Source organism: Cupressus sempervirens, chromosome 7 (assembly GCF_028749045.1).
Source record: "Cupressus sempervirens isolate cs-2001-9-10 chromosome 7, ASM2874904v1, whole genome shotgun sequence".
Classification (NCBI taxonomy): Eukaryota; Viridiplantae; Streptophyta; class Pinopsida; order Cupressales; family Cupressaceae; genus Cupressus; species Cupressus sempervirens.
Genome location: NC_143124.1, coordinates 597,116,518 through 597,142,302, shown reverse-complemented (window position 1 = coordinate 597,142,302; position 25,785 = coordinate 597,116,518).

The window sequence follows — 25,785 nt, the reverse complement described above, 5'->3', positions numbered from 1 at the left end:
CAGCCAAAATCCATCTATGACTAGAGTTAGAAAGTGGATTTATAGGACCTATGAAATCCAATCCCCACTGAGAAGAGTTGCAAGCCTTTTATTACTAGAAAATAAACCCCATTTTTCACACTTTCTCACATGTCTATGACAATCATAGAACAAGGATGGCCAATAGTAATGAGCCCTCATGATCTTCATTACAAAATTACTTATTGAAAAGTGGCCACCATTAGGACCATCATGAAGCTCCTTGATCACTCTATCAACTTGATTTGCATCAATACATATTAGCAAAGCTCCATCAAAGTCTCTCCTAAACAATATACCATCAACTATAGCATAGGGGATTAACTATAATCTGAACTATCTCCTTTTAGTCTTATCCAACCCTTGAGGATATCCATTTCATGCTAAGAAGGTCTTCATGTCATCTATCCAACTCCTTGGATTATCATTTCTCGCTTCTTACTACTCTGTCAATACCATAGCAACTTCCTCATCTAACTCCTGAGATAAGATCATCTACTTGCACAATCCTTTTCCTCTTACCAACTTAGTGATCTAAATGTCCACATCATATTCCATCACCTTAGTGACCCATCTAGCTCTCTTCTCACTAATATCTTTGCTTAAAAGGAATTCCTTCATACTGGCAAGGAGCACTAGCAAATAGATCTTGTTATGAGACAAAAGGTGTCAATTTATTAAAAGCTCTTACAACTACAAAGGCTTTCTTTTCTATATAACTATATTTGTCTTCATATTCCTTAAGCCCTTCACTAAAGAAGACAATGGGTTTCTCTTCATTTTTATCATTTTGTTGAGTCAAAATAGTAGAGATACTTGACTCACCAGCTAAGGTGTAAAGAATGAAATCCTTATAAAAATTTGGATTGATGAGAGTAGGGGTTGAGACTATGGCTATTTTGATCTCTTCAAAACTTGATTTTCCTTCCTTGGTCCATGAGAAGACAATATTCTTCTTAAGAATAGTTGTAAGGGGTTTCACAATGGTAGGTAAATTAGGGATACATCTTCTCACAAAATTTATTCTACCAAGAAAACTTTGTAGCCCCTTTTTGTGACTAGGAAGAGAGAGAGAAATAATTTCCTTTGTTCTCTTTGGATCAATGGTCAGACCATCTTTAGATACAATGTGTCCTAACAATTTTCCTTGATTAGTAGAAAAGACACACTTTCTTGGATTTAGGGATACTCTATACTATCTATATCTTATGAATACTTGTTTGAGATGACCAAAATGATTTGCTACATTCTTTGAATACACTATAATATCATCAAGGTAGACTAACACAAAGCTTTCAATCATGTTTTTGAAGGCCATCTCCATCACCTTTTGAAATGTGGCACCTACATTTGTTAGTCCAAAGGGCATTTTACTATAGGCATCAGTGCCCCATTTGGTGGTGAATGTAGTCTTATAACTATTAGCCTCTTTGACCAGCACTTGATTGTAACTAGAGAATCCATCAAGGAATGAAAACCTCTTTGAACCATTAACCTTAGATAGGATCTACTCAATGGAAGGGAGGGGTTGATGATCTTTAAGGGAAGCCTAGTTAAGGTCCCTAAAGTCCACACACAATTTGATTTCTTCATTCTTCTTCCTAATAGGGACAAGGTTTCTATCCATGATGAGTGCATGATAGGAAAAATTATATTAGCCTCAATCTTAGGATTCACTAGCCTTTGTTTCTACCTTACATGTTTTACATTATCAATAAAATTTATGGTATACTGAAATAAAATTGGGTCAAAACCCTTCAAATAATCATATATCCAAGAAAATACATCATTAAATTCTTGACATAGATGAACAAAACTTTCTTGTTTGGTTTTAAAACATACCTTCCCCATCTTTAGCATCCTTCCATCAACAACCATAACTAGTGTGTTATCATCTTTGTTAGAAATGGGGTTCATGCCATTGTCCCTTGCTTGCACATCAAGATTGAAGATTCTCTCTAAGGTAATGAGACCCTTAGGAAACTTGTTGGAACTGAGATTGAGGATATGCTCACCATACTAGCCATGAAAACTCAACTAATTTATCTCTTATAATTTTTCCTCACTTTGTAGAAAATTAACAATTTGTGCATCAGGTTCAAACACTTTCCAATTGATGTTTTTGTAAAGAATAGTAGACTTAACTACCATTGTAATTAGCTACTTCTTTTCAACTTCAAGGTTCTTTGGCACATCATAAGATGCACCCACTACTGCAAGTTTTTCAACATGTCTATTCTCTATTCTAGAGATTCTTTGAATATTGAATGCATTGAAACCTTCAAGTAGATCCCATAATCTATGTTTATAAGACTTGAGAAAGCCATTCTTAGTGGCATTCTAATTTCTCACTTTATTAACCACTGACTCACTATCTCTCTATACAATCAAGGCTTGTATTCCTCTTTTTTGAGAAAGTAGGAGACCCTAAATAAAGGATTCATACTCACCCACATTATTGGTACAACTAAATTGGAGCCTAAAGGAGAAGTAGTACCTTACTAGTGTAGGAGAAATCAACATTAGACCAACCCCTTATTCACTTTTATTTCTTAATCCATTAAAGTACATGTTCCATATCCCACTCATATCTTCTTTGGTCTTCATAAGTTTAGGGATAAGAGCATCCTTTTCTGATACATAGTATGCACCTAGGCATATTTTAAAGGTTTCTAATATAGGATCACACTGGTATGCATTAGCCCATTCATCTAAGAGAAAATTAGGTGTCTCCACTAGAGAAGTAGTAGGTTCATTTACTATGTCAGTCTCATCTATCTCTAGGATAGTGAAATTCATATTGATGAGGTTCGAGGTGTAGGGCTCAATATGATGGAGGTCTAGAGGCTATGATTTTATTGAAGCCTTGGTTCCATATCTTGTTCTAAAAAGAATATATAACCAATCAAAAGATATGTAGCTACCTATTTGTGTAGTGAAGTCTCTTGAAAGACAAATAGAAAAGTGTGGCTTGACCTCAACAATCAATATATCTTGAGTTATAGTACAACTAGGGTATGTAGGACCATTTCAACATTCCTAAGGATCCCTAAAATTTTGATAGTACTACCATCCAATTATAATACATTCCTAACAATGTGCTCATATTTTATTTCTAAAGCATCATCAACACACTTAGGCATCACTGAACTACTAGCCCTTGAATCAGTCATGCAATTGTGGACTAGTTTATCCTCTATAATTAGAAAAACATAAAATGGAGGAGGTCTAACCTTTTTACACATTTTTCCTTCCTTTGATAGTTGTACAAGGCTTGTGGCACTTTCTTCTTTTGATGGTTGATCATTTGGCTCAATTCTCTCCAATTCTTTTTGTAACAACCTCTTTTTCATAGGTATAGTAGCCACAATATCCCACATAGAAATATTCACATTTATCTTCTTCATCTATTTTACCACACTAAATGAGGCATTAGGTGCTTTTGTAGAAGCCTTGGGAGCTACATGTGTAGGAGGTTGAGATGTGTAAGAATTTTCCTTAGGAAAAAATTCACCCTAGACCAAGGAACTCAAGCACAAGCACAATAATAGACCAAAAGAGTATGATCAGAATAATGATATGGTATTCATTCAATATGTGAAAGTACACTAGGAGTGCCTATATATAAAGGCCTTCTAAATGCTTCTAGAATGCATAGGAATCAGCAACATGATAAGTCATATAACTAGGCACATTTCCACAAGGTGTGGGTTATCCTCCATTAAGCACATGAGTAAGTGTGATGACGAGAGGATAAGCATACAAAGGCATAGCATGTAAAATTATGTTGTAGATAGTATGTGATAAATTAGAAGTGAAAATAATTGTGTTGTCTACATGAAAACTCAGCTAATTATGCAAAACTCCAATGTTGTAGACACCATGTACTGAATTAGAGTTGCTTACTCCGATCTTGTCAACATGACAACTCATAAGAGTATACAAACTCCTAAGTATCTCAACTAAGAAATAATAAAATAATGCATTGACCTAAGTAAACTTAAGTAAAGTATAATAAGTAAATACTTATTTACACCAACACCCCCCCACCCCCCTTTAAGTGCAACTTTGGGAAATGCACTTAAGCTTACAAAAGCTAGGATGAAATGCAAGATGAGTCCTACATACTAGGCCATAATAGGTACCCATATAAATAATGCAATGCAATCTCTCATAAAATGAAAAAAAAAGGGAAAACCTCATGGGATAAACCCTCCCTAGAAAAGAGAGATGATAAACAAGATGAATGGATGGATGGAGTAATCAAGTCCCCTCCATTACTACATACATCAAGTCTATACAAAAGAGAAGAAGGATAAAACCCCATAAGAGGTAAAATTCCCCCCCATGAAAGAGAAGAAGAAGGAGACAAGGTAGTCCCTGGTAGTCTCCCCCCCCCCCCTAAATGTAGAGTTTCAATCAATGATAGTTTCTCCAATGTAGAAGCTGATCTAGTGCTAGTAAATAATGTTCCTCCCATTTGGAAGAAATAATGGTAGAGCTACAAATGAGATGCTTACCCTATGTGTAGAAAGAATCTTGACGATGAATGGTGTCTCTGAAACCTGCTCAACTATCCCTGTGTCAATGCTAATGGTTTCTCCTTCCAATACTACAAAAAAAAACATGTGCAGATCAAGAAAGGATGGATGTAGAACATGCCCCAAAGAACCAACTATATCCTCAAATGATAAAGAGACCTCCCACAACTGTTGTACACAAGAATCCACAAGAATATCTACCTATGAAGATTGGTCATGTAGAGAGTGGATATGAGGGTCAGAGTGAGCCCTCACAACAACTAAAGAAGGATCTTCTTCATCAAAGAGAAGATGTATATCATCAATGATGTCTCCCAAATATGCTATGTGTGACTCCACAAAAAATCTTAAAATATCTATTAAGAAGTCAGCCACTTATGCTAGAGCTGGAAGACAAGGTGTACCTTGTTGTTCTAGACCTATCAATGTGGCAATGTTTGCATGTGGAATTTGCTAATGTTGTGACCTCTCCCTGTATCTATAAATAGGACCCCACATATTTGAATCTATTGTAGCACTATTGCTGGTGTCACAATTAGTTTTCATAATGAATGAAGTAGTCTCCTCAACAAAGAGAAGATGAATGGTATCGATGATGTCTCCCACATCTTCAATGTGAGACTCCATGAATAGCGTTGCAATGTCTAGAAGGAAGTCATCCCATGAAGCTAAAGTAGGAAGACATAGTGTTTCCTACTACACTAAATCAAAAGAATCTATAGCTAGAACTAGATTAGTAGTAGCAATAGGAGCATCAAGAGGTGTGATCTCATCTAGAGGTAAAGGAACCATAGCTGAAGTGACTAATGATAGAATGTATTCTAGAAAAGGAGGAATATGTGGATCTCCATATGCTTCCCAAAGAGCCATCCAAACATTAAGAGAAAAAATTTACATATGAAGAGGAGAAAAAGATTCCTTAATCATGTTGTTATAAATAAAGTGAATAAGAAGATGAAGATGGTCTACCCAATTAGGATTAGGTGGTGGTATCTTCGAGAAGAGATAAGGAAACACTTCGTGATGTTCTCTTAGATGATCAATGGTTAAGGCACTCCATTTTTTATAGTTCCTTGGTGTCAACTTTGGTCTTAAACTAGACTAGCATATGTAATAAGACTCCATGAGATCAATGTATGTATGCACCCCAAAATGCAAGAGAGAATCAAAGAAACACCCCTAATGGATGATTTAGGCACTTTATAGCCACTTGCCAATTTAGGGCCTATTTTTGAAAGTAGTATTTCTATCCACACAAACCTATAATCTAATTGTAGATCTAGAAAGTAGACAAAAAATTATACACTTTCAAAAAAAATGGAACCTAATTATGTGTCTAGATGAGTCTATAGTAAGCATTTCAAGTGGCAAAAATTGTGATTTACAAGTTGTAGAAAAATTCAAGAACAAAGATCTCAAACTACATACACCAGTGTGTAGATCACAAAATTCTACCCTAAAAGAAAATAAAATTGCTTGAAAAAAGGAGTCTATATGAGGTAGATATCACTATTTGAAAATCACCTCTATTGTTATTTTTCTTGAATCATTGCTACTGCACCTCCAAAAATCAATTGACTCTAGATTTCACCTCATATGTCCAATTTTGATGAAACAAAAGTCAATTCGGGGGTTCTTTGACCTTTCGAATGTGATGTCAATATCAGATTGGCACTAGCAAGCTCTAATATTTGCCTACAAAAAATCTCTCCTAGTGGCCTGATTGCCAAAAAAAATTTGAAAAATAATGCAGATCTGAAAAAAATAGCAGAGATTCAAATGATAAAATATGTAGATCTAAAATTTAAATTCAGAGATCTGAAATTATCATACCAAATTCACAAATTGGGCCTACAAGTGTCGGTTTGCAAAAAAATTTCTTCAAATTTGATTATGGCCTAGGGTAGGAAAATTTATAGTCAAAATTCACCAAATCCACTCTTTGAATGCAATGGTGAGGTCTACTTTGGCTCTAGATGCTCCCAATGATTGCAATACTTTGGATCTAGGTCAATAGGTGTCCTTTGAGAGGTGAGGCAAGAAGATGGTCTCAAAAGGATATGTGAAGAGAAATTCCCTCAGCTTTGATACCATGTAAGAATTTTCCTCAGGGAAAAATTCACCCAAGACCAAGGAACTCAAGCACAAGCACAATAGTAAACCAAAAGAGTATGATCATAATAGCAATATGATATTCATTCAATATGTGAAAGTACACTAGGAGTACCTGTATATAAAGGCCTCTAGAATGCTTCTAGAATGCATAGGAATTAGCAACATGATAAGTCATACAACCAGGCACATGTCCACCAAGTGTGGGTTATCCTCCATTAAGCATAGGAGTAAGTGCGATGATGAGAGGATAAGCCTACAAAGGTGTAGCACACAAAATTATGTTGTAGACACCATGTGCTAAATTAGGAGTGCAAATAACTGTGTTTTCTACATGACAACTTAGTTAATTATACAAAACTTTAGTGTTGTAGACACCATGTGCTAAATTAGAGTTGCTTACTCCAGTATTGTCAATATGACAAATCATAAGAATACACAAACTCCTAGGTGTCTCACCTAAGAAATAATAAAATAATTAAAAATAATAATAAAATAATTCAAAATAATAATAAAATGCATTGACCTAAGTAAACTTAAGTAAAGTGTAATAAGTAAATACTTATTTACACCAACAAGATGGAATAACTTGGGGGCTATTCACATCTCTTCTTCTATTATTCTGTCTTTATTGTTGATGGGCATTGTCTTGATCATTCACCACTCATACATGAGGTATTGCACTTGATGTTGAAGCCTAAATAACAGGAGGAGGGGTAGCATCTTCAACAAATCTTCACTTGCTCCTAGTATTGTGAGCAATAAATTCCTAGTTTACATTACACCTAATGATTCATGAAGGAGCAATCACCCTATCTTTGTATATGTGAGACATCTTTGGGTTGGTTCTCATTATATGATTTTCTAGCTATAGGATCTTGAGTGATCAAAACCAAATAAGATTCAACCTTTTGACACATACAATAGGAATAGGAGTAATTTCTAGAGGGGAAAAAATCTTTATCTTGAGCCATATTATTTTGAGGGACTATGGCCCTACTTTGATTTGTAATTTAAGTAGAAGCATGACCATTCTACCTACCATGATCAAAATAAATGTTACCATAGTTCTAATCTAGAGGCCTACCATTATTTGGAGTTTGATATTGTATTTGAGGAACCTTATTACCTTGAACTTGTTACTTTTGCAAAGTCATCACCTTATTTCCAACTTTTTGGATCACTGAGAGACCATATTCTAGCTTCTTCTCTTGACCTTGCAATCTCTTATCTATGTTTTTCATCATAGACTACATCATCTCTTTAATTTCATCAATTCCATTTGAAGAGGTGGAAGCTTGAGGGGCTAGAGAAAGGGGGTATGATATGGAAGGTCTAGCAATAGGGGCTATTATTGGTTAGTGATTTGGTATATTAGGAAGAATGGCATAGGTATCCTTGGAGCTAACTTTCCCCCCTATATTAGGATATTTTCTACTTTTATTGTGATTTCATAAGCATTAGGTAATGTGTCTCCTCCCATGGTTTGGATTGTTTTGGCAATATCACTATTAAAGGCTTTGAGGTAATGCAAGAAGGCATTACTAGGGGTAGGCTTCACTAAAGTAGATATTTTGTCCCATGTCTTTTGAAATTTGTAGTTGAAATCAGGCATACATTCATGGGGAGCTCTTTTTATAGTAGTTAGCTATTCTAAAAGTGACAAATAGTAACTTTTATCCTCAAAATGCTTACATATTCCTACTCCTAACCCATCCCAATCTATTATAGAACCATGTGGTAGACCCTTGTACCATTGTAGGGCTTTCCCTTTTAAAGATGAAGCTAGGAGTCTAACGATCACATCATCTTCTGTAATGTCATGGATATTGCAAACATTTGGAACCTCTTGAATGTGTTCTAAGGGAGAGATGGAAGCTTTACCAGTAAATTCAAGTATACTTTTAAGTCTAGCTACTAGTATGTCATGTCTTTGGGCTAACAAAAGAGGACTTCCACCATTAAAGGTGGAAAAATCATGAGCTCTAGCCATATAAGAAAGTGACCTATTGATATGAGTAGAGGGTATTCTAGGTTGATATCTCATAATAGGAGGAGTGGAGATTGATCTTGTAGGGGTATGTTTTTCCTTTGTATTCCTAACTGGTGATAAAGATACTCTAGTATTTCTTCTTCTAAGATTTAAAAATGAAAGCTCTTGGTACTAAAATTTACCTTTAGAATATGCCCTTGTTTTAGCTTTGGGTATGAATCACTGTAACTTAGTCTGAAACCATATATGGAGGGTGTAGAGTCACCAAGTGTTTTGTGGAAATGAGCCTCTTGAAGGCCTAAAACATTGAGAGCAACACTATCTTCTCATAATCAACTTGAAATTCTCCTCTTTTGAACCAATAGGCTTTAAAATGTTATGAATACTAGTCCCATTGAGCATGCCAAAAACTATTGTCACAAATGTTTTCACCTTTGTCCAAAGTTTTTACCTAAGGATAACCTTGTGAAACATGGAAATAACCTCCAAGCTATGTGATGAGACTAGAATATGGTCTATCTTGTCATTTCATTTTCAATTTAATTTGTAAACTCTATAAAAGACTTTGATGTTTAAGAACATGATGTTTGTGATTATTTTAGAAAAATGTGTGCATAATTAAACTTTAGGATTAAAATGAATAAGCTATAAAAAGATATGTCATTTAATTATAAAATAGTGAGAATGATGCTTTTTCTTCCTTAGCTAGGTTGGGTAGTTCTCCTACAGCAATGTGACATAGGGTAAACTAATTTAGATAACATGTTTTGAATAAGTCTTGATGTATGTTATTGTTTAGGAGGTGCTAATATTTTGTAGATATAAACACAAAGCCAAGTCAACCAAGCGAGAGTCAAAGTGGTTGCTCATGTTAATAGACCAACCCTGAGAGGAGGAAATTAAGGGGTCATGAGCTCCTAAATCACTATTCTATTTGGTGCTAGAACTAATGTGCATATTGTAATAATCAATTTCATCATTTGTTTTGGTAGTTGATGAGTCTTGAATTTAGGAATTTTATTCCTGGTTTGTGTTTTAAATAACTGGAAATCTATGTTCCAAAAGTGTTAGGTTTTAATCAGTCATTTTTCAATAGAAAGAAGAAGTTGCTAAGTTTTTAAGTACTAAATATAATCTTGTTGTTCATCAGTATGTATGTTTTGTTTCTATGAATAAAATGATTATTTCAAGTTTCCATCTCTGAGTTGCTATACATCACTTCTCTATGGGGGCCTACATATAGAGTGAACTAATTAGTTAGGATAGGATTTATATTTAGTTCATATAACCCAAGTAGACTCTGCTGTTCTTGTAGCCATTAATAATAGAATTAGTGGACTGTTCCTATAGAATAGGTAGTTGAAGCAATTATTAGCTATATTTTCATACTTTATCAAAAATAGATTTGGTTATCAATTTTAGTATAAATTTCTTATAGTTTAAGCACTTGAATTTTAATAGAGTAGTTCTTAAACTAAGCTAAGATTGAAGTATATATCTTGTGAACACCATTTCAAGTTTAAGTCCTTGGTTAAATTAAATGAGTCCAAATGAGTTGGATAAGAACCACTTGAGATGTCTAATCTTGGGTTAAGCAGTTCATTGCTATAGGATTTTGACCCCTTTCTTTTGTCAAGCATTTTTGGCTCCATTTCCAAGGATGGTATTAATTAAAACTAGTCTTTCTAGTTGTATTTCTATTCCTTGTAGAATAAAGTTTAGTAGTAAAGAAGCATGATATGCATAGAAGAAGAGAGTACCTAGGGAGATTCCTTCCTTGTGATAATCAGGAAGAACCATTTCATGATGTTCAACCTGAATTAGATGAACCCCAAGGAGAGAACGATGAATACAAACCCTTTAAAAATCTATTTTCTGACATTGACACTGAATCAGAGGAATCACTCCATCTGAATGAACTTTTTGATGAGCCTGAATATCAAGATAATCTATTAGCCATTGTTATCTATCAAGCACCATCACTTCCTCCAAAAATGGTTGTGCCTACCTTTCCTTTTCCTATTCCACCTTAGCAAGGGAACCAAAATTTGAAAAACATACCTAATATTGCACTTCCAAAATTCTATGGCCTTATTATAGAAGACCCTGGAACCTTTCTCTTCAAATTTGACATTCTCTATAGGAGCTATGACCACACAACTAATGCCCATAATTTGAAATTATTTCCCTCTACTCTGAAGGAGGCTTCTCTTTGATGGTTCATGGGGTTGGGTGCAAATGCTGTGGCAAATTGGACTAAAATGAGTAATTTGTTTCTTCAAAAATATAAAGAATATTGTAGAGGTCAAGATATGAAGGGGGATGACATTTTTAAAATGTCACAAAAGGAGGGTGAAACCTTAGAAGACTATGTTTCCAGATTTTTGTTTAATGTGTAGTGAAATACATAACATAACCTAAAAGAAGAATCTAAAAAGAATCTTTTCTAAGAGGGGTGCAAGAAGAAAGCATGGGAGCCTTGGACTTAATGGCTAGCAGAGATGTTACAAAAAAAACTTGGAATGACATTAAGGAGATATGTTAGAACTATTCAAGGGCTACTATGAAAAAAGGTAGAGGACTAAGGAACTTACTACATAAGACCAATGGTCATGGGTCAGGAGTATAAAAAATGGAGTTATCTAATTTTCTTTCTGACTTCAAGAAAGATATCATTAATGATGTCATTACTCAATTGGGTACCATGCAAGCCCAAAGAGAAAAGGATGAAGTTGATGCTATGTTGATGGAATTTTGCCCTTGTTGTAGAGAAAGGAAGAAGAACTGCACATGCAAGACCATTGTAGTAGTGAATGCACAACCAATGCCCATTGAGTTCAAAGAAATTGATGAGGATACATGAGAATTGATTTATGTTTCTCAAAGATGACCATGGGATCAAAGACAAGGTATGCCTCAAGATCCTCAAAATAATTTTGGTTATAATAGTAATCAATGGTAAGGCAATATTCCCCCAAATTCTGTCCCTGAAGGACAAAATTGGAACAATAATTGGCCCAACCAGCAACCTCAATATAATTAAGCCTACCATCAACAACTTTAGTATCCCTAGAAAAATACTTAATGGCCTCAACAAAATAACTAGTATCCTTAGTGGGGCCTTAATCAACAACCTTTGTATCAAGGGAATTGGCAGCAACCACCTCAGTGGGGGCCTAGCAAATCACCTCAGCAACAAGCCTTAATGCCTCCACCTTAGTAGCATTCTCTGATGCCTCCACCTCTTATAGCTAATGCTAGCCCATAGAAGAAACCACAACTCCCTACTCAACCAACACCAAATCCCAACAATAAGTAGTAGAATTATTCTTTGTAGATCAATGATATTCATCTTAGGTCTAGAACCAAGTTGGTTACACCTAAAGGACCTATAATAATTGAGGTCACTGATACAAAAAATGCTCCAACAAGTCCACTAGTTGATGCTCCAATTTCCTCATTTGTACAAGCACCCACTCCATTTCCATAAAGGTTAGTACCTATAGCTCCATCTAAGCCAAATCCTATAGCAACTAATATCCTAGACCAACTTAATAAAATGAATATATAGATTCCCTTATTGGATGCACTTAAGTAGATTCCCCTTTAAAATAAAAATTTAAAGGAAGTGTGTACCAAGCAATCTGCTAGAAAGAAAAAGGATCCTCCTATTGTCCATGTGTTGGGACAACTTTCTAATTTAATGTTGAGCAAAACCCTTATGCCTAAATATTCTAATCTAGGAAGTCTTGTTGTTACCATAGATATAAATGGCATCCAAATTTAGAATGTTTTGATTGATTTAGGAGCATCAATTAATGTCATGACTAGAGAAGTCTTATTAGGACTTAACATTATTGGATTAAGAGATACTCCTACAATACTTTTGTTAGCAGAAAATTCAACTATCAAATTTGATGGTATGATAAAAGATATTATTGGAACCCTAGATTCCTTAGATTTTGCTTTAGATTTTTTGTGTTATTACCAAGAGGCACCCTTGGAGGATATCCATTAATCTTAGGAATACCATGGTTGGCTATTGCAGATGCATGCATTGCATGTCAATTAGGAAAAATGACAATATCAGACGGTACAAACACTAAAAAAATAACTCTGTACTCTCTTGCACAACCTCAACTAGATCTTGATCAAGTTTCTTGGCCAAGCCTTGGTGATGATCCTCTAGAAGTTAATTCTTTTAAATAGCTCATGATGCTAAAATAAAACCCATTTTTTGTATCCCAGGAAGAAGATGATATATTGGGAGCAATCCTTACTAATCAGTATGATTTTGAGGAGTCTACTTCTGAAAATCCTACCAGCTCCTTACAAAATATATTTCCTAAATGTGATGCACCTTAATCTCCTATGGCACCTGATTACCTTCATCCATTATTACCCCATGAAATTAAATCTCCATAAATAGTAGAGATTTTAATGATGGACAAGGTAAAGAAAGTAGAAATTGCTGTAGGAAAATAGTTGAATATCAATAATGACCTTAATGCATCTCAGATGACAAGTACCATTAAACTATTGAAAGATAGTCAATAAGCCTTTGCATGGGAATATAGTGACATGAAGGGTTTAGATCCTAGTCTTTGTACACATAGGATATTTATCAACTTAGAATGTAAGCTACTGAGACAACCCCAGAGGAGGGTAAACCTAGCATTGAAAGATATAGTCAAAGTAGAGTTACAAAAACTTCTTAATGCTAGATTTATTTATCCTATTTTTTATAGCCAATTGGTTTCACCTTTAGTCATTGTTTAGAAAAAGGGAGGAAAATGGAGAGTATGTGTAGACTATAGGGAGCTTAATAAAGCAACTAAAAAGGATCACTTCCCTCTACCATTCATTGATCAAGTATTGGATAACTTAGTGGGAAAAAGATATTTCTCAATTCTAGATGGTTTTAGTGGCTATAATCAAATCTAGATCTCTCTAGAAGATTAGGATAAGACAAAATTCACCTATCCATGGGGAACATTTGCCTACTCTATCTTACCATTTGGATTATATAATGCACCTACAACCTTTTAGTGAGTAGTACATAGCATATTTTCTGACATAGCTACTGATTGTATTGAGATTTATATGGATGATTTCACCACTTATGGTGATACATTTGAACAAGCACATGCTAACTTGGAGAAGGTGTTAAAAAGGTGTTAAGAATACAACCTTTCTCTTAATATTGAGAAATGTTATTTCATGATGGAAGGAGTTGTTCTTGGGCTCTACCTTTCCTCTATTGGAATTCAAGTGGATCTTGCAAAGATTGTTGTCATTACTAATTTGCCAACACCAACTAAGAAAACATATGTTAGAAGTTTTCTTGGTCATGTCAAATACTATAGGAGATTCATCAAATATTTTAGTAATATTGCTACTCCTTTGTATAATGTACTTAAAAAGAAAGCTGAATTTGAGTGGTCAAAAGACCGTGAAACAAAATTCTAGAAATTGAAGGAACTTTTGACAACAATACCTATTCTTAGAGGACCTAATTGGAAGCTACCTTTCCACATTCATATTGATGCATCTAACACTGCTTTGGGGGCAGTTCTCAAACAAAAAGAAGGTACTATTGAGCATGCCATTTATTATATTAGTAAGAATTTATAGGGTGCTAAGATGAATTATACTATCACTGAAAACAAATTGCTTGTTATTGTGTATGCACTTACTAAATTTTGGCATTATATCACAAGTTATGAGGTTTTTGTATACACTAACCACTCTACTATAAAATACTTGATGAATAAACCTGCTATCTTTGGTAGATTAGCACATTGGCTACTCCTCATGTAGGAGTTCAATGTAAATATAATAGATAAAACAAGTTGAGCCAATGTAGCAATAGATTTTTTGTCAAGAATTCAAGTAACTAATGATCCTATAGCCATAGATGATTTTTTTTTTTGATGAGCATCTATTTTCAATAGAAATTTATAACCCATGGTTTGCAAATATAGCAAATTACCTTGTTACAGGAAAAACACCACCACACTTTTCACCCAAGCAACACCATCTCTTGGTGGAGAAGAGTTTTAATTTCTCATGGATAGTTGGATTGATGTTTTACATTGGACCAGATCAAGTAACTCACTAGTGTGTAAGGGAAGATGAAACTTATGACATCCTAAGGGCATGCCATGATGAACCATGTGGGGGTCATTTTGTAGCAAAAAGAACAACATATAATATTTTAGCAACTGGATACTACTGGCCTACTCTACAAAAAGATGCAACAAAGTATACAAGGTGATGTGATCAATGTTAACACATGGGAAGGCCTACTAAAATTGATGAAATGCTCCTATAGCCTCAGGTAGTAGTCACACATTTTAAAAAATGGTGTATCAATTTTGTCGGTCCTATAGAACCCTCTTCTCATGGAAAATCATACATTTTAGTATGTACTAATTATGCAACTAAGTGGGTTGAAGCACAAGCTATGACACATGCATGAGATCACAAAGTAGCAAATTTTCTATATGAATTCATCTTCACTAGATTTGGAGTACCTAGGGAAATTGTTATAGATCAAGGAACTCAATTCACATCAAATTTGATTACAAAACTCATGAAGAAGTACATGATCTATCATGGTACATCTTCCCCATACCATCCTCAAGCTAATGGTCAGGTAGAAATCACAAACAGAGAAATGAAAAAAATCTTTACTAAAATAGTTACTATTCACAAATGGGACTAGGTTACCCAGCTTCCTGAAGTAATTTGGGATTATAGGACTACATGGAAGAGCACCATTGGATTTACTCCATTTGAATTACTTTATGGTAAATCTGCTTCTATGCCCATAGAATTTGAACACAAGACTCTAAAAACTACTTTATAGCTTGATGTTGATCTTTCAAAAGCTCAAGAAGATAGGTTACTATAGTTCAATACCCTTGATTAATACTGTAAATCTACCCTACACAACATAGAGATAATCCAATAGTAATAAAAGAAATGACATGATAAGTTCATCCATAACAAAAAGTTTTCTATTAGAGATTGGGCCCTCCTATCTGATTCTTGTTATCAACAAAATTTGGGCAAATTTCAAACCTATTGGCTTGGATCATATGAAATCATTTTTGTGTTTGAGAATGGTGTAGTGTAGCTCTCTACCATTGATCATGTTTACTTCAAACTCCTTGTTAATAGATGCCATTTAAAACTCTACCATAAGCCATCTAGTTGGGAAGAGTTCCTATAGCAATTCCACTCATCTACTGATCCCACAATTCCTACAACAACTGCAAATGAGTTTCCCACTCATTTTCCATCCTCTCTCTAAAACATTTCACTCATCATAATAAACTAATTTCTTTATGAAAGTATTTTCTCCATAATAATTCCACCTCACTCCACTTTTTCTCATCTTCCGCCTCACCTCACCCTTCATCAACTTGCATGACGGTATAAAATTACAACATGACTTCACAAGTTCGTATGCATACTCAAGTTTAAACTTTTTCTTAATATGTTGTTCTATTTTTAGTTACCTTTGTCACTAGAAATTGTAGGAGCTATTGCCTAATTTAGTTGAGGGGAGGGGTATTATATTTCATTTTTTTGTTATAATTAAATGTCAATGTCTATGTTATTCTTTACATGCCATCACATATTGTGTCCTTTCCATAAATCACCATAAGAGAATAATGTGATGCGACAATCACCTTTATGTCACACACCTTTTCCAAGTTGGTAAGTATGAGTTCTAGATAAGGTAATTAATAAGCAATTAAGTGATTTTAAATGCTAAATACATCAGTTGCTTAAAACAAGTACTATTACTTGTCTTCTTGTCTTTTGCAAGTTTCTCCATTTTTTTGAAAACAAAAACTCATGTAATCACTCCAAAGGAACAATGGGGGGTGGTTTGTTAAGAAAAGAACTAGCTAACCATACAACATTGTTGGGAGACCCAGTTTGTCTACCTATATTTCAAGCTAGGAGGTGGAAAAATTACATGTTCAAACTATTTGCATAGAATGAGGAGCTTGCCTTAAAATTCTTACGTACATTGAGGGATGGTTTTGCTATAGTCAAGGGAGTAAGGGTTTTGTTTTCACCCAAAATTGTAGTAGATATAATAGAATTTCAGCTGGAAGATGAATAGTTTTTAGACATAGTAGACGCAATTTTGGCTAGAGCCTAATTTACAGTGCATACAGATCCATGACTTCAAATAGACTAGAAACAAGGAACAATCTACACATCTTTACCAGCACCATTTAACGAATGTGCTACTTATATTGTGAGATATTTTACTTGTGAGAGGAGACATTCATATTTGCATGCCATGCATTTCAAATTTTTGAGCTTCCTAAGACATGATAATTGCCCTTTGAATGTTCCTTATTTCATGTATCACATTTTTTTAAAAATAGTTGTTGCAATAAAAAAAGGAACCCTAAAGGATGTTTCACATCACTATTTTATTAAGCTTGTCATAGAAAAATCTCTTAGGGAATAACTTAGGATATCTTGGGATGATTTTTTTGAAAACAAAGTGTAAAACCCTATTAGGTAACCTACAAAGAAAGTTGAAGAGGAAAGAGAACCTCAGGAAAACCCTATAAACCCTAGCTCTTCCTCAACTAGACTCAAGAGGTCACAAAGAACCTTAATTTCCACTCCCATAGCTTCTACTTCTGGGTCGGGACCAACATCTAATAAGGGCAAAAGGAAAGTTAAGATTTTCCCAAATATTGGCTCTCTTGTAGTTCTTAGGGATTATAAGAAGAAAAGAAGGAATGCATAGGAAACATCTCCAAAACCTCCTACAACATCAAAGGAAGTAGAAGTACCCTTTAGGCACAAAATTTGAAGAAGCCAATCAATGGTAAAACCTAATGAGGATGTGTCTTTTCAATCCCTTGTGCTTGAAAATGTAGATAGTGAAAATAAGCAATTCTCTTTTTCTGACAAAGAAAAGATCATCATTGAAGAGGGTGAAAGTATAGAATGTGTACCTGCAGTAGCAAGAACATCCTCTATCTAACCACCTATAATTTCTATAGATTTAGACCATGATGACAATCTATCTATTGGAGTTTCAAATTTTCCTCCACATCAAAGAGAAAAATTTCATGAAGAAGATCTTGGAATAAATTTTGATGTAGTTAATATTGTTGCTAAACAGATTCTTTCTCAAGGACTTAATGCTTTAGCATTCGTAGCCCAAAAAACTGATCCTATTGATCCTTTACCTAAGACACATGTTACTTTCTATCTTGATTCTACTATTTCATTGTTAAGCATTATTTCATAGTTATCTAATCAATTAATCTAGGAGAGGGAAGAATAGAAAATAGAGAGAGCCTAGAGAAAATCATCTATAATCAAATTCAAGAACTAACTGAGAAGGATGAGGAGATTGAGAAATTAAGTGGTAAACTTACAAAATTCACTACCATGATTCCTAAACTAATGTCTTGTCACTCTCCTTCTCCTATTTGTGCTCTCTTATTGAAAGAATAGTTTTTCAATTACCATATGACCTGTGTAATCCAGGGTAAAAGTTTAACATTGAATACTCCTCATGAATTCTTTCAAGATTTTCATGTTTCTCCTATAGCCATCAAAAATTTTCTTTGTGAACTCTTTTTTACATAATTTATTAGTCATTGATAATAGAGAGTAGAACCCTTTACCTTATGTGGGTGATATTCAACTCAGGGCATTGATGTCTTGGAAACAAAATGAAATTAGCAGGGAAAATTAGGCCCTTTAGTGTAGGGAATTAGAGTATGGGATGCCACTTTTTCTTAGGCTTAAGGCCAAGGATGCCAAAACTCTATATTATGAACGGTTGAAAATTTCTTACTCAAAACCCAAAATTTGGATTATTCCTTGTTTAAGGTAAAGAATCTATCAGGAATATAAAGCTATGGTAGAAATATATCTTCCTATAGCAAATCAGGTGAATCAGTGGTGTTGGATAGGGTTGAGTGAAGACCTACAAAAGAGGTAACCTCATTCTCCACTAAATTCTATCATGGCCACTCAATGGGCACCATGGTATATCAAGCTATGGGAAGAAAGAAAAAATGATTAGATTCCTTTAATTTTTCAGCCTCCACTATTGTTGTCTTCATTGCTTTCTAATCAACAAGATTTAGAGAAATTTGATATGACAGAAGAGCTCTGTGGATGGGAAAGGTACATGGAGAGTAAAGGTTTTTATTAGAACATTTCTACAAGCGGGTGAAGGAAAAAGTGTTGCCTCAAAATTTAGGATGGTTGTGAGGGTGAAAAATTCCATGTTTTCTTGAGGACAAGTCAAAGTTTTTGTTGGGGGGAATGATGAGACCAGAATATGGTCTATCTTGTCATTTCATTTTTAGTTTAATTTGCAAACTCTCTAAAAGAATTTTATGTTTAAGAACATGATGTTTGTGATGATTTCAGAAAAATATGTGCATAATTACTCTTCAAGTTTAAAATGAATAAGCTATGAAAATATACGTCATTTAATTATAAAATAGTGAAAATGATGCTTTTTCTTCCTTAGCTAGGTTGGGTAGTTCTCCTGTAGTAATGTGACATAGGGTAAACTAATTTTAGATAACATGTTTTGATTAAGTCTTGATGTATGTTATTTTTTTGGAAGTGCTAATATTTTTTAGATACAAATGCAAAGCCAAGTCAACCAAGTAGGAATCAAAGTGATTGCTCACGTTAATAGACCAACCTTGAGCGAAGGAAATTAAGGGGTCGTGAGCTCCTAAATCACTATTCTATTTGGCACCAAAATTAATGTGCATATTGTAATAATCAATGCAACCATTTGTTTTGGTAGTTGATGAGTCTTGAATTTAGGAATTCTATTCCTAGTTTGTGTTTTAAATAACTAGAAGTCTATGTTCCAGAAGTGCTAGGTTTTGGTCAGTCATTTTTCAATAGAAAGAAGAAGTTGCTAAGTTTTTAAGTATTGAATATAATCCTACTATTCATCAGTATTTTTTTGTTATGAATAAAAAGATTATTTTAGGTTTCCATCTCTAAGTTGTTATACTTCACTTATTTGTGGGGGCCCACATAGGGAGTGAACTAATTAGTTAGCATAGGATTTATATTCAGTTCATAGAACCCAACTAGACTTTGTTATTCCTGCAACCATTGATAATAAAATTAGTGGATTATTCCTGTAGCATAGGTAGTTGAAGTAATTCTCAGCTGTATTTTCATGCTTTATCAAAAATAGATTTGGTTCTTAGCTTTAGGATAAATTTCCTATAGTTTAAGAACTTGAATTTGAGTAGAGTAGTTCTTAAGTTGAGATAAGTTTGAAGCATATATTTTGCAAACACCATTTCAAATTTACATCCCTAGTTGATAAATTAAATGAGTCCAAATGAGTTGGATAAGAACCACTTGAGATATCTAATCTTGGGTTGAATAGTCCATTGCTATAGGATTTTGATCCCTTTCATTGGTCAAGTACTGTGGGACTTGAACTATGAGGTTGAGTCTCTAGAGACGGTTGACTTCCTTCACTATCAAGATGCACCTAACTAATCTTGGAGAGGAAAAGGGAGAAGGAATGCATAGAAGAAAAATGTCTAATCTATTCTAAGGATGTGATGCACTAAAATAGAGTGTTTAATCTTATGTCTACCCATAAATGTATAGTTAACCAATTATAACCTCAATGAATATAGATTCAAACCTTTCTTAAACTGACAACCACATGTAGATTAGACAATAGAATAATGTTATAGGAAGAAAATTCACTCAATATCATTCAAATGCCAAAAATAGATACAATCATACAAATTGCATAATACAGACAAGAACATTAACAGAGGCAAGGATATCTTTTACAGTGTGTTAATGGCTAAAAGAGATGCAACAAAGAACTAGAATGGCTTAGAGCCACAAGAAATTATAGTAGTATGCATTGAAAGAAATACTAAAAATTAGAGAAAAATAAACCCTTTATAGAAAGGGTACAAAAATTTCCTTTATAGTTTAAGCACAACTGAGATGCTTGTACTAGAAGTTAGGAAATCAATCACTATTATCAAGTTGCAGAGAGACATTAATGTTGATACAGAAGGATTTTCTTAGGTGTGTACCCATATGCAAAAAAAAAAAAAAAATTTCCATATGAATATTTAACTTTGGAAGGGATAGAAATGACAACCATAACTAAAGATTAGGTAGATGGATAACCCACAGCCATAAGAAGATAAAAAATTTATTCACTAGAGTTGGAGAAAAGAAGAAGAAGGTAGTTGCAGACTATCAAAAGATCAATCTAATCAATAAGAGCCCTCTTTACTATTCTTGATGCTCACCAAATCAAATATATAAGTAAGTCAAACATATTCAACCTTCATCATGTACCCTTCCTATAATTTCATTGGTTGAAGATCCCTTTATTTTACAACCTAGACAAGTGAAACACCCTCATTGTCAACTCAATGTCCTATGATCCTTCGATCATCATACAAAGTCAAAACCCTCATATCATCTTCATCTTGAAGCCTAGCCCTTACGATCTTACATTTGAGATTAACCTTTTCCTTTGTCATGACTTTAGTTGTCTCATCATTTGCACCTATGATCTTATGAAATTTTTTCATTATAAGATTAGAACACTTCATTTAATTGACTTTTCCCTTAACCATGTCTACTAACTATATTATTACCTTCCAAACTAGACCTACAATGTACACTGTTAACTTCTCACCTTTTTGCATGAATTAAAGGTCAAGAAACTCTACAAAGTGATAAAGTAATGACCATGGATTTTACTTTATCTAATAGTAATGAAGATATGTTAACCTTGTCAATACCTTAACCAATGTAAAAAATACCCTTTACTAGCTCATTAGATCTCTTGTCCACCTTGTCTATGGCCCATAAAAGATAATAGGACCCACAATCCCCTGATCATCTACTCTTTATGATGTTACGATGTCACGACCTTACAACACACATCCATCACAACATCTTACCATTGTTTAACCTACTTGCTGATATCACACTACATGGCCTATTGTAGCATCACAACACTTTACCCTTGCATCCATGCTCTTATGAAAATATTTAGGATGACCATGTCATTCAACTAATAGTTAGTCTTTTACCCTTAGAAATATATGACCAGGAAACAAAACACTCCATCATAACATCAATGATCTAGAAATTTATTCTTGAGATCTTACAATTGACTGCTAGTCATAAGATCAGAACCTTGTAACATTGGAACTTCCCCTCTACCATGGCATCATAAAGTTAACCATCCCCTGTTATGATCCTATGATCACTGACTATCATGACATCAAGAGAGGCAAAATAAAGGTCTTTGACTAAACAATGAAACCCTTGATCATAAGATTGGGGCTCTTAGCAAAGGATATGAAAATTTAAAATATGGCATGAAAAGCTAGAGTTTGTGAATTTTGGTCAAATGGGCAATTTTTGATGCCATGAAAGGTATCTTTGATTGGTTTTCTATGATGGTGTCAAAAAAATGAAGGGGGGAATTCGTTAACAATCACCAATACCTAATGTATGTTGTGATATATGGAATACCCAATGGATAGGGAACTAATCAACCATGGGATCAATTCAACTTCTTGTTGCATATGTATGTGTTTTTATTCAAAATCAAATAATTGATCATCCATTTTCCCTTTTTGTCTAGCACCTAAAAAGATACCCTCACTTAGCTTATGGATTTCATAGGTTTTGTAACTTGCTAATACACACCTCTATCATTGCATGAGTATAGGAGAAATAAGGGTTTAATCTACTTTTTATAGATTCAAAAGTATACTTTGAATTGATACCATATGAGTGAATCCAAAGGTCTACCCACCTAGGTTTTGCAAATCCTTAAGTAGAAGGAGTTTAGCCTTATATTTGGCCCAAGATTTTGAAAAATTATTTCTATCATAGGAGATAGCTTCCCTTAGATGAAATTTTCTCTTATCTACCTAGTAGTTGAAATCAGTGTTAAATTAGGAGCCAACAAAACCATGGCCTAGAACTAGGAAACATCAAAGTTATTTGGTACTACTAACTCTTTTAGGGCTTGGTCAAGGATATTCTAATGCTGGGTTGATGCATGCAACAAATCTAGGATGGATATTTGCATAGGGGCTTTGCCAAGCTAGTCTACAAGGCTATAATATGATGAAGTAGGACTAGTAGGTCTACCAAGGGTCATGGGTCTAGAAGAGGTTGTAGGTCTACTTGGGGTTGTAGATCTAGCGAGGGATCTAGGTAAGGTAATATAAGTATGACATGTGGTAACAACACAATGAGGGTGTTCAACCTTTAAGGTGAATATGGATATGTGGGAGTTAGACTCATTCAAACAATTGATGGTGTATTCATGTCTAGTGCATGTGTAATTTACATTATCTTGCAAGCTTGAGATTGAACTAAAGGCACTCCTTTTTTCATGATTTCCAAAAGAATCTTTGGAAATAGTATGATAAAAATTGGATGCTAGTGGTGAAGGGTTCATAATGATCACAATGTCATTGATAAGGTCTTGGATTTCATATTTAATTTGAAAACATGAAGTGGTCTTATGTCCTTTGGTGCAATGGTAATTATAAAATTTGTTGTCATCCCACCAAGGGGGTTTAGTTTCTAGTTCATCTTTGACTAGGGGCAACTACAAGAAGTTATAGCTTAGTAATTATTGAAGTGTAGTCTTGAGTGGTATCCTGAGGGGTGTAAGTTTTATATCTTTATTTTTGGGGTGTATTCATGGTCTATCTTGTGTCAAGGCCTTAATTTTCTCTAGTTGAGGTGGCATTTGGTTAGGAGTTTGGGATTTTGTAGGGTTTTAACCTTTAAGAGTCATTTGAGATTGTGTCATGTTGATAATTCATGCATCCACACTACCATAAATGGTTACATTCTTGTTCTTGGAGAAAAACTTCGCCATATCATTAGAAAAGTTTGAATTGGTGTTTTCCTCATTTCTTTCGAGGACTCCTTTATGGATGAGGGTATCTTTAATGCTATCTAACTTTTTCATTAACTTAGATATCATTCTTAGACCTTTGATCTTGAGTTCATACATTAAATTAGGGGCTTGTTTTCAATGCATAGATTAACTTCTTATTCTTTAAGAATATCTAGTAAGCATTAACTTACAAGGTTTATCCAATGTAATAAGATTCTCCCATTTTCTATTTTTTTGACCATAAGTCATAAAGTGTCACCTCATTTGTAATGTTTAAGGAAAGCTGGATATGAGTTTGTCTTCTAGTTTTGACCAAGATTTTATATTACCTGACAATTTGAATTACAATTCAAGTGTCAACCCACCAAGAGAATGAGGGAATAGTCTCGTAAGATATGTGAGCTCATCATTGAGCTTAGTACAAGAGGCATAAAATTCTTTGATTTGATCCATTGGATTTCCTTTTCCTCAATGTTTTTCAAATCTTGGTGCCTTGAAATGTTTTGGGAATGGAGGTATATACATACTTTTGTCAAAGGGATTAGTACATAAATACCTCTCTATGTATAGAACATGTTTCTTCTAGATTCCTAATGCCTCAATTGATTTGTCCAATTATTTTAATTGGTGTAGTAAATTCTCATTAGGATGTTGAGTGTTGGTCCTTTCTTTGAGTCTTTTATATCTATGTGTAGATCTTTTTCTATGGAAAAAAATATTCCTACTCAATTCTAAAATTTATGTATTTGAAGACTCAAGTGATGTGCCACTAGGTGGTGGAGGTATGTTGGCACCTAAGAGACAAAAAGGTCTTTGTTGTGGTACTTTTTGTGGCATTTAATGTGGTTTTTGTAGCATAGATTGTGGTTTTTACTATGCTATTTTTTGTGGTTGTTGTTGAGATACCTCACTTGGTTGAATGTAAGGCCATGTATATGAATGTTTTTGTAGAGCTATTTGTTGCATTTTTTGTGGCACATTTTCTTGTTGTAATAATTATTTTTGATGGGAAATTTGTTTCTCTAATCATTTTTGATATTCGAACTATTGTTTTCATTTCTCTTGTTTCTTAGAAAACATTGTTTTTTGTTGTTGGAATTGTTCTTGGTACATTGTATGTAAATCAAGTGGATTTAGGTTAGATTGCATATTACAGATGTTGGGTCCTTGAACCACTTGATGTTGTTGTTGTCTTAGAATTTGGTTATGTCCTTTAGAGGTGAACATCATGTTAGGGTCTTTGTTTTGATACTTTTGGGTGTTTGATATTTCACCTTGGGACATCATTTTGATTTGGAAATGGGCCATATTCCTTTGGGGAATGGGTGAAATGTTGATAAGACTCTTTCTTTGTGTGTCAATAGGGGTTTTTGAAATAAGTGTTGATGCTTCACATGATGTACTCATAGGGGGCTCCATAGTGGTTGATGTTGTAGAAGTTGGTAAAGTTAGGAGCAAGGGTGCACCTTTGTTTATTTGTCTCTAAAGGAGGTATGTTTGGTATCCCCATGGTGCAAGCACCCTTAGGAAATTCTTGTTGTATTATTTGATTGAGGTCAATTCTTAGTGTCCTTTTGGGGTACTTTGGAAAAATCTTGTTTCCATTGATTGATGGAGGTTTATTAAATAAGGGGTTGATATTAATGTGTTCAAAGATACCTTGGAAATTTTTAATGGTTGATTCTTGGTGAGATCTCAAGTGTTATCTTTGTGTTTGAAAATTCCAAAGGTTATTTCCTCTTGTCCAAGTCTAAATTAATCATAGGTTATAGGTTTTCAAATGTGGGGTTGTCTTGATATTTAGACTTAGGTCCCTCCAAGTTTGGGTTAAATTTGATGATTCCTTGGGCTGACAAAAGTTTAAAGTTCCTTTAAAAATTATTCTCTTGACAAGCCCTAGCCATTTCTTTGTCAATTATGCCATAGTATGTATCAAAATCATCACTTAGGTGTAAAGTACCTTGTTCTATGTTTGAAGGATTGAAGGTACTTGTGTTAGGTTTGTTGTACTCAAAGGAGTGGGTTTGTTCATCCTTAGTTGTTTTAGGTACACTTCCACATTTGGGTGGTATTGGTATGAATGTGGCTTCAAAATTGGGACTCCATAGAACCATTCTATGTGCAGGGGAAGTGTTAAGAGGAAACATCATAGTAGACAT